Genomic DNA, 10,393 nt, shown 5'->3' with positions numbered 1-10,393 from the left:
ATGAATATTGGTGGACAGTCTATCACCAGAAATTGAGACAGCGAGGTCAAGGAAGGGAAGGGAATTGTCAGAGTTGGACCATGTGAAAATGATGGAGGGGTGGAAATTGGAAGCAAAATTAATAAATTTTTCCAGGTCCAGATGAGAGCATGAAGCAGCACCGAAGCAATCATTGATGTACCGGAGAAAGAGTTGTGGGAGTGGGCCGGAGTAGGACTGGAACAAGGAATGTTCCACATACCCCATAAAGAGACAGGCATAACTGGGGCCCATGCAGGTACTTTAAATCGTCTGATCTCATTCTGGTTTCATCGCAATGCACCAGCCTGAGAAGTTGAATGCTGATTTGGATCAAAGCCACTGTAAATCACAAAATCCCTAATTACAAACAGTGAGAAATTGTGATATTGATTGCAATAACCCATTATTGTCATACCATTGTTGTTATCAGTGATAGTGGTGAAAATATAGAATACTATTTTTAACTATTTTTTATTGTCTTTCCAACGTATTTCCCTCAACTTCTGGTGCTGACTTTTGTTAAGCATGGTTCTACAGTTATCGATAACCTATACTTTGTCTAAATGGTCATTTTTCATGTGAAATGAATTGTAAGGAAAGATTGTTCTTTTCTGCCTTTGCATTTTAAACAACTCCCTAGATGCAGCACATTAAGGGACGTTGGGTGGTGCGAATCGGCCATCCATAATGGAGCGTGATATTCTGTCCAATAATTTAAATAGACAGAAAATCAGCACAGCTCTATTACTGGCATTGGACTCTCCCAGCCTAATTGTCCTCTATGTGCTCCACCCAGGTGATTATTTAAAGAGAAAGTACATCCAATCCTGCATGTTAACAGTCAATATAACTACTAGGACAATACTCATGCTCATTCATTCCTCCCCAATGGGTACACATGCACACTTTCCAGGTCACCGAATAACAATCAGAATCAGGAACCTTTGCTGCTTCTTTTTCTCCCATCTTGACCTGGGCATGAGGAAGCTAATTGTAGTATCACTTCTACCACTCAGCCTTAAATCAACTAACTTATCACAGACAAGAAATTGAACCTTCCCATTCTTTCTAGCTCAGCGAGACACAGTCTTTATAATAATAAGTCATAAGAACATAAGAAATAGGAACAGGAGTAGACCATTCAGCCCCTTGAGCCTGTTCCGCCATTCAACAAGATCATGGCTGATCTTGCGTTTTGATTTCCACATTCCCATCTACCCCATTGGGCAAATTTACCACAACAGTTTTTATTTAACAATATTAAGGTGCTTTATTCTGTATCTTACAAAAATAAAATCTTTACATTAACGTGTGAGTGAAATGTGAAGTTTTTGACTGGAATCTTCTCAAATATTTATTTACTGTAAACATATATTTTTCTCTGCCACCCTTGATTGCACTTATTTAAGTTTATAAAGTACAGATAAGTACTTATATAAATAGCTAAACTATTTGAAGTGGGCACCACAATGACACCATCTTCCCACCTTTCATAAGGAGACAGCCAATTGGAACACTTATTTAACATCTAATGAAAAATATTAGCATCTAGTGCAATCTCTAATAGAAAGTATGAATACAAACATGGGCAAGATATTTAAACATGCCATTGCAATACATTATTACGATCCAGTTAAGGACTGTTAACATTTAAAGTGAAATCTAAACACTTTGTTTTAACCAATAGAACAATGCCATAAGATTTCACTTTTTTTGAACAAAATTCAAACTTCATTGTAAATGGAACAAATTAAACAAAGCAAATACGATTAAGTTAACACTATGGCTTATATCCATATATGGGTTTACTTCTTACTTCCCACAAGAATTCTCTCATGTTAGAATGTTTTAAAGTTATTTACTTCCATAGGGGACAACCATAAGTATACAGCAGTCCTCTGGAAACTATTTTTAAATTCTCCTCAGCTCCAGCTCTTCTCAAAGGTAAAACATTAATTTACCATCTCTTTTCTGTGGATGCCTCAGCCTCTTGTTCTGGTTACTTGTCAATACTTCCAAGCTAATCTGTTGGTTTCTTTCTTTGCCATAAGACTCAAGGAGGACCACTGCACATTATTCCACTCATTTCAAATGAGGCAATCTTCCATATTCTGTTTCCTTTCAACATTCAGACTGAGATTAAGCTTCACCTGCATTCCACATGGTGAATGATGAAGTTATTTTGCTTTTACTCTGCAGTTCTATATAACTGCCATTTACTTTGACTATCTTCTCTCTTGAGCGGCAAACTGCATCAGGTCCAAACAGCAACCACTGAGCTTGGATGGCTCTGCAAGAGATACACTCTACAGATAGCCTCAACCAGTTTCAGTCTGCCCAGAAGTTTTGGTTTCCAAACCTCAGATTCAGTTTTTCTTTCCTTAGAAACTGGGAGTGTCAGTATTCTTTCTATGTATCCCTCTTATGTTTTCATTTCAGTTTCTGTTTTCAATTAGGTCATGCAGCTACAGTTTTATTGCTCATGGGCGATCCAGGTCAAGGCAGGTCGGTTGGAGTGAAGGGTTGCTCGGATTGTGGGAATAGACTGGCATGCAAGTTCGAAGGGGATAAGTAGCGCCTAGCCAAATTGTTATTATTTTACTCAATTAAAATTGATGCATGGCACATTCTGAAAATGTCCAATTTTCCGACAGTCTGGTTTTTGGACAGCTGGATTTGAGACACTGTACTGTAATGCAAATGACAACCTGTTCTGCTTGGTAAGTTTGGATCTATCATAAAGGAGAAATAATTTTTCTGGTTGCCATGTGTTGCAAATGCCACTGCATATAGCAACTTGACCACTTTTACTCCTGTTGGAAAATACGTTCTTTGTTTAAGTTCAATGGAAATATGCCTAAGTGTGCAATTGTTGTATGTAATCCTGTTTAAAGAGGAACAGTGCTATTGATGAAAAGGTGTTTCAATATAAGGGATAATCCACATATAGTTTAGTTTAAACTATATATTTATTTCTCCTACTTTTGGAGAAGTAATGCTACATTTTCAAAGTTAGGGCCCTGTTGCTTAGAAGAGATACACTCTACAGATATATACAATGGATTTAACAGTGAATGACATTATATAGGAATTAACATTTGCTCGTGTCATGAATGCCAATTTTGGGATACTAATAGAATTAAAAGGCATGGTATAAGGCACAGTATTGAGCTGGAAATGCAGTGACTCTTTGCTGAAGTATAGTCCTACAAAAAACAATCCCATACTTTGTCAAACAGGTTCCCATCACTCATTTCTTTAATTTGACAGGGATCTCGGCAGGCTATTCAATATTAAGGTGATCATAACCAAGCCTACTATTGACTGTCCTCGCCCAACATTTTCAAATAGCAGTCAGAAAGGAGACGTTGCGTGATTTTCTCTTTCCTTGTGTAGGGTCACTCACCCAGTTGTAGCACCCTATTCAACCCAGCTGAGATCCTCTATTGTTGTGTGGATTGGAGATCAGGAATGTGCTTGATTTGATCAGTGTAGCTGTGAAATTCACTGATCCTTCAGTGGAGTAAAAAAGATGAATGGCCTTTACAGTGAATATTCCTTTTGATCCTATTATATTTTAGAAGATCAAATGTGTCTTTTTTGTTTCCAAGAAAGTAATAAAAGTAATTTTCTGTGAATTGTATGATTTGGAACCCTCTAGATATATTGAACATTTAAGCAGTAGATTAATGGCCTGACTTTCACCTTTGCAAATACTAATCTTTTAACTGTTCATCTAAAAGGTCACATTAGTGCATCATTATTCATTATAACTACTGGAGTCTTGTCAGTGAAAGTATTGCACTTTAGCTCTTTAAGCTGCCCTATGATATAAATGTAGCAACGCAGTTTCCTAAGTAAACAGAAGGTAACCCACCCCATATTGTTGAATATGGTGGTTCTCTCATAAGTGTGACAGTCTCATAACTCACAAGTGGTGCAGGTGCCAGTGAGTAATGTGGACCTTTCATGCGTGTAAAAGAAGAGCTAGCTCAATGAACCTGAGTCATTCTGTTTATTCTGTCAGGTTTCCATTTTTGAGTAGTTCTATTTAGTGCTGTTTATTCAAACATATGCACAGGAGAAAAATAGTTTCACTGGTGTGTTATTGTTCACTACATTGACCCTTGCAAAGGAATTCTCTGTCAGGCTAACTTTATGAGATTCATTCTACTTTTATACTTCATCTCGTTACCACCGCACACATAAAGCACAATTCATGTAATATAGTCCATTAAAAAAAAAATCTGTTTGTTGGCTCTAGATGCAGTGTTAAGAGACAGCAATTTGGTAAAGCTGAGTTATTAAAAAAATCCCAGAGGGAAACTTTAAACAACTGTCATAACCTATATTTTTAAGTGGTATGTTTGAGATGCAACTCTAAATTCAGGAATCAGACCACCAGTTCTCGAGAGGTTTTATTTTAAATTAAATGAAATGTGTTATTAATTTACACAAGTTAAATATATACACATGGCTACAAATTACTACTATTATAACTTTTAACAAATTCCCAAACTAATCTCCATTAAGGCAACAGCACCCATAGGTTTAACTAGACACCAGGCAATGCATCTTCACCATATGAATTCAAAATGAGGTTCCTTTCACTTTGGTTCCTGTGGAGCCAGTTGGAGGCTTACAGCTGCTTTGATCTTACATTGCCTCTGCCCCGTACACACCAAACTGTAATCCTTATAACTAGCACTGGTCATTGAATGTAAATTCTCATTGTATCATCAGCCTCTTCTAACAATAAAACTCCTTTCACAGTACCAATTTTATTAGTAATATAAACATTTTGTTTGGTCTCTGCTAGCTAGGTACCAGATTTCACCCCACTTCTTGAATGTTCCAACAACACTCAAGAAGCTTGACACCATCCAGGATAAAGAAGCCTGCTTGATTGGCACCCCTTCCACAAACATTCACTCCCTCCACCATCGCACAGTGGCAGCAGTGTGTACCACCTATAAGATGCACTGCAGAAACTGACCAAGGCTCCTTAGGTAGCACCTTCCAAACCCATGACCACTACCATCTAGAAGGACAAGTGCAGATACATGGGAACACCACCACCTGGAAGTTCCCCTCCAAGCCACTTACCATCCTGACTTGGAAATATATTGCTGTTCCTTCACTGTCACTGGGTCAAAATCTGATAATCCCTCCCTAACAGCACTGTGGGTGTACCTACACCACAGGGACTGTAGTGGTTCAAGAAGGCAGCTCATCACCATCTTCTCCAAGGCAATTAGGGATGGGCAATAAATGCTGGCTAAGCCAGCGAAGCCCACATTCCGTAAATGAATAAAAGAAAGAGCAGAATTCAGATTTCCAGCATCACAATATTTTGCCTTTGTATTAATGTTATTTATGGCATTGGCCATGGTGTGCTTTCTATCCTTATCCTCCTCAATCTTGTCACCATGGCTCGCATGGTTGATCATACTAATTCTCCTCCAACAACACTTCTTTATTTTTAGCTCCATGGCACTGGTCTTGTGTGATTCCACTCTTAACCTTTTGATTGCAGCCAGCACATTTCTAGCAATAGCTTCTCCTCCTTCAACTGAACCTTCACCACAAGAGTCCCCAAAGGATCTATCCTCCTTTTCTTTATCAAATGTAGCCCCTTGATGATATCAGCTGCAGATGTGGGTCAGTTTCTCTGCTGACAAAACCTAACTTTATCTCTCTACATCTTCTTTTGATCCTTCAACTGCTTACGTACTGTTACACTGTTTGTCTAATATCCAGTCTTAGATGAGCCACAGTTTCTTCAGCTGAACATTGGGAAACTGCTTCTGGCGCTGATTGCAAACTTCATTCCCTTTATATTCACTCTACCCCCTTTCTTGCTTCTCTTTTAAGTTTAATAAACTCATACATTACCTTGGTGCCATATTCTGACCTGAGCTGAGCTCCACAGCCTATATTCTTTCCATCACCAATGATCCATCAATTCTGCCCAGGCTGATGTACATTCATTGCCTATTCCACAGCGCATGAAGTTTTGAATCTTTTGCCCTCATCTTCAAACCCAACCTTTGCTCCATCCAACCTCTGCAACCTCCTTTGGACTTACACGCTGTTGTGAGGCATTTGATCATCTGACTTTAGCCTTCTGTGCATCCCACTCTCCCTCCATCACTTGATGACAGAGCTTTAGGAACATAGGACTCAGGAGCAGAAGTAGGCCATTCGGCCCTTCAAGCCTGCTCCACCATTCAATATGATCATGGCTGATCTGGTTGTGGCCTCAGCTCCACTTTCCTGTTTGTCTCATAACCCTTGCCTCCCTTGTCTACTGAAAATCTGTCTATTTCTGTCTTGAATAAATTCAATGGCTCAGCCTCCACTGCTCTCTGGGGAAGAGAATTCTGAGAGTTAGCCTCGTGGATCTGTTCTGTGGAATCCTTTTTGAAAACTCCTCAATCTCTGTGCTTCCCTCTTGTCCTTTAAAATCCCCCTCAAAAAACATCCTTTCTCCCATGCTTCCAGTCATTCCTCCTTAAATCTGCCTCTTGGCTCAATATTTTCATCTCCCTTGTTACTATTCTGTAAAGTGCTTTTTGCCATTCAGAAATTTAAAGGTGCTCTTCAAATGTGAGTCGTTGATGTTGTTGTATTAAATAACAATTTCCTCCTGAATTGTGGACTAGGAAGAGGACAAGAACACTAATCTTTTCTTCCTTTTCTCAAGTTATTTCCATACTTATCTACTCATGCCAGCACACCATTCCACAGCTGTCAGCATCTCATGCTTGGTTTACTCAAGCAGTCATTCTTCATGGATCAACCTAGCCATTGTGTATTCAACATTGGGTCAATCCTGTCCTCATCTGACATTCATAAATATTGCTGAAAAAAGAGATATGCTATTGAAGCTTTTCATTTTGAACTCATCAGGACAAAAACAAGAATACCAAATTTCAAAGGGAACAATAATTTATACTGCATGAAGATAGGGGTGCTGATTGGTTGGCAAGTCAGCTCTGACTTTTTGAGGCATTGCCATGGTGAATGCACCAGGGAGCTATTGTCCCCCATACTTTTGTTTATTCAAAGAAGGTGCAATGCCTGGACATATTCCTTTTGCCTGGAGAGGACATGTCCCTACATTTTTTTTTGTTCTTTCAGGGGCTGTGAGTGTCGCTGGCTTGGTCAGCAGTTATTGACCCTCCCTAATTGCCTTTGAGAAGATGGTGATGAGCTGCCTTCTTGAATTGCTGCAGTCCCTGTGGTGTAGATACACCTACAGTGCTGTTAGGGAGGGAGTTCCAGGATTTTGACCCAGCGATAGTGAAGGAATGGCGATATAGTTCCAAGTCAGGGTGGTGAGTGGCTTGAAGGGGAACTTCCAGGTGATTCCATGTGTCTGCTGTCCTTGTCCTTCTAGCTGGTAGCAGTCGTGGGTTTGGAAGGTGCTGCCTAAGGAGACTTGGTGAGTTCCTGCAGCGCATCTTGTAGATGGACATTATGTTTTAAGTTTTCTATGCATGAGTTGGTTGAGTATGGTCGGTATTCTACCATTGCGAGCAGCTGAGGGGACATGCTGTTTGATATGATCTGCTAGCCTTTGGACAAATAGCCTACATACCTGGCATCGCACCGGCATTGAAATTCAGATACCACATTATTCATTTGTGTGGTAGGCAAAACGTCTTTTTCACTTGATGGCAGCATTCTGTTGTGGAAAACAGCACTTGTTTTGCCACTCCATTGTGGCAGTGTGAAAAAGCTGGCGTCACCTGTTGCTCAAATGTTTGAGACACTTTGCCCTTCCAGGGTAATTTGAGATAGATTGCGCACTTTTCCGGTCCAAATGAGGCAGCATTAGGCCCATTTGTGAGCATACGCGATACACAGCAAGCAATAATTTGATTGGCATAACCATTATCCTACAGGATAGCTTTGATGTACCATATTACAACATATGCATTTCATATTAATTCATATTTCATATTAATTGGTATATTAATTTCAGTACCACTGCAATGCCAGGTACGTAGACCATATGTCGCAACAACTGGCGAACTGTATCAAACAGCACGTCCTTTCAGCTGTTCGCAATAGGCAGAGTACTGACTGTATTCAACAAGCCCATACTTGGAAAAATCAGAACATAATGTCTAACATTAGAAGTGATTCCATGATCAGACATCACTTGCTGAACAATCTCAAGTGTGCTAAGAATTACACTAACAATCAATTTAAGATTATGATTTAAGATAAGATTAAGATTTAAGATAAATCAGGCTTGCAACTAAGCTCACTTACACTTGCTAGAAACTACATATATTCATATGTAAGGATGTGTTCTCTGTGGGAAAAAGGAATATGTCCATATATTGCACCTTTTTTGAATCAATAGCAACATGGGGAACAACAGCTCCCTGGTGCATTCACCATGGCAACATCTCGATCGATCAGAGCTTACTTGCCAACCAATCAGCACCCCTTTTCTCATGTAGTATAAATTGCTGTTCCCTTTGAAACTTGGCATTCTTGTGTATGTTCTGATGAGTGCAAGATGAAAAGCTTCGACAACATGTATCTTTTTCATCAGTACTATCAAATGATATTCATAAATCTATACTTTCATAGTCATAGGACATGGATTGGAACTCAAATTATCGATCTGGCTGAGACCATTTTTGTAAGTACAACTAGGCTTTTTCCTGGTCACTATGGGCTAGTACTACATCAAATTATACATTTATCCATTGAATCACTGTATGGTCTGAAAACACTATTAGCGTGGCTGAGAAGATTATAAAATGTTATCTTATTTCCTGCAATGCTACCTTTGTTTTCCATGTCTTTATGTCAAGATACCTTACTCTTGATCCTTATCTATTGTTTGCTCCTTCTCCCTTTATTTTATTCAATTATATAAAGGGACTTGTTTATAGTCCAATATCCAGTTCAATTTCCAACATGTCAATCATTCATTCTTCTTGGACATTGAGAGGTGTGCTTTGCACTTTCATTATTTTCTGCATGTATGTAAGTATATTTAACCTAAATGGTATGCCTTAAAAATATACTGGTAATGCCTCAGGAATTTCATTAATACTTGCTCAATGTTTTCATTCCTCTTGCTACTGCTCTGCAATATATCTTGGGAGATTTTGTCATTTAAAGACACTGCGTAAACATAACTTGTTTTGTTGTTTAGAGGAAGCATTTCCTCATGAATTGCAGACTAAGAAGATGATCAAAACAGTTACAGTTTTCTGCAGGTTACCTACTAATGACTGATAGCCACTGCTGCCAATGGTGGAGAAAGGGCAAATGCCATATAGTTTACGTAGCATAAGATAATACCAATATTCTGGTTTTGGCACATACATCATTTAGCAAGAAGGCAATAGGGCAAAATGCTATCCAGCCATAAAATATGTGCTGCTTTTGAGAGAAGTTTCTAAGTAGACAGGAACATCAGTGGTACCTTTCAAAAGAATGCACTGTTGGTGTACAGTTTGTATCATGTTCCTTTACAAAGTGTGATTTCTTTTAGTGTTATGTCTCAAAGTACAGTACTGATGGAAATTATGCTTAGGACTGAACTGTATAATCAGGTCTAAAAAGTATTCAATCATACAAATTTTGCTTGACAGAATAGAAGATTGCTAGTTAAAATCAGCAGTGGTATAAATTTGGCATTTACACAGTTTAACATTTGGGAATTGACAGACCATCAACAGTTAGCTGACTAATCTCTACATCAGAGGCTTAATCTCCCTGAAATTGTGACAACATTAATAGTGACCATTGATAGTGACTATCAGCTGTCTCCTCCAACATCTATTCCCACTGTCCTAACCCCTCACTCTTTCCATCCTGTCAGCTTTATTACTTGTATTTTTTCTATGTTCTTCCTGTTATTAACTGCCCATTGATGCCTGCAAGATTCTTATTAGGTCATGAGTTAAATAACAGATGCTTGCCAAATTACCTTGCCAAGCAGTAGGTTTGTGAATTGTGAGAATTGTTGGCAATTGTTTTGCTGAAAAATGCTGCCCTCAAGTTATTTCCTGATCTTCACATTACTCCTAGTCTGCTATTGTTTCCATTTAGATTTTATGCAACTGTATCAAACTAAAAGCGTAATGTAAACAAACGGGCTTCTTTGTGCAACACAAACCTATTCACCTTATTATTTTTGTGGCAAAAGTTTCAGTACACATTTAGCCAGACAGCAACTTATATTGAATTCGTATGCTAAAATATTTATTTGATTATGCAGTTGCACAACGCGATATATTCAATTATAAAAAAAAATTGGTTGGCACAGCTTTCTTGATTTAGAGAAAATGCTTCAGATCTTAAAAGGGTTAAACTAATATAACAAAAAACATCACTG

Source organism: Cetorhinus maximus, chromosome 3 (assembly GCF_964194155.1).
Source record: "Cetorhinus maximus chromosome 3, sCetMax3.hap1.1, whole genome shotgun sequence".
In the NCBI taxonomy this organism is placed as follows: Eukaryota; Metazoa; Chordata; class Chondrichthyes; order Lamniformes; family Cetorhinidae; genus Cetorhinus; species Cetorhinus maximus.
This window is presented reverse-complemented; position numbering follows the sequence as displayed.